At 49.3% G+C, this 1,048-nt stretch overlaps 1 pseudogene; it reads right to left on the minus strand.

Annotated features, from left to right (window-relative positions):
* Positions 1–548: 548 nt before the first annotated feature.
* LOC145719141 (tubulin beta chain pseudogene) lies at positions 549–1,042 on the minus strand (annotated as a pseudogene).
* Between the last annotated feature and the right edge of the window lie 6 nt (positions 1,043–1,048).

A 1,048-nucleotide genomic window follows, 5' to 3' on the forward strand; every position in this document is an offset into this window, starting at 1 on the left:
CCCTCTTCCCCCTCTTGGCCCCCTTCTCCAATCAGGGGAAAAGGAAGGAATCTAACATGAAGGAGGTTATAAAGGAGAGGGAGGATCCTATTTAACAGAGTGGGGCAGACCCCTGCAAAAAAAACAGCTCAGGACAGAGCTTGGAAGAAGACGAAAAATAGAGATAATACTGTTAACACCTCTCCTGAAGCTGAGAGGAGCAGGGAAATTCCTGGAAATTAGGACTCAATAGCCTGAATATCCCTCTCCAAAACTGCTCTAGAATAGAAAACCCTACCCCTTCCTTATAGGTACACCTCTACTGCTATGAGGTAACTTGATTTCCTTTCCCCTGGGCTACCACATGGGCTTAGGATGGTGGCCATCTACTGGGTTTTCAGCACATGGTTCTCAATGGGATCTGATGAGACCCAGCTTCTTGGAGAATTACCTTAAAAAACAAAGGGAAATATCAACTGGACAGATGGGAGAAGTGGACACCAAAAGGAAATACAGGGCTACCCAGAATGGCAGAAATCTAGGTTTCCCAGAGTGGAAGAGAGGAGACATTCAACAAACAACAAATATTTATTGAGCGCCTATTATGTGCCAGGCACTGTTCTAGGATCCCCCCTCCAAAAAAGGAAAACAAAACAAAATAAAATGAGATAGAGGCAGAAAATGCAATTCTGAGGGAGAGGACAGGGGCAGCTGAGGAAGAAGGCTGAGGGAACGGAGAAGCCTGAGGTGATGGTGCTCTGCCTTAGGCCTCCTCTTCGGCCTCCTCACCGAAATCCTCCTCTTCTTCTGCGGTGGCATCCTGGTACTGCTGGTACTCGGAGACCAGGTCGTTCATGTTGCTCTCAGCTTCGGTGAACTCCATCTCGTCCATGCCCTCACCTGTGTACCAATGGAGGAAGACCTTGCGCCGGAACATGGCCGTGAACTGCTCCGAGATGCGCTTGAACAGCTCCTGGATGGCCGTGCTGTTGCCGATGAAGGTGACTGCCATCTTGAGGCCACGAGGTGGGATATCGCAGACTGCTGTCTTGACGTTGTTGGGGATCCA

This window comes from Leptonychotes weddellii, unplaced genomic scaffold (assembly GCF_054177405.1).
Source record: "Leptonychotes weddellii isolate Sample4059 unplaced genomic scaffold, ASM5417740v2 HiC_scaffold_31446, whole genome shotgun sequence".
In the NCBI taxonomy this organism is placed as follows: domain Eukaryota; kingdom Metazoa; phylum Chordata; class Mammalia; order Carnivora; family Phocidae; genus Leptonychotes; species Leptonychotes weddellii.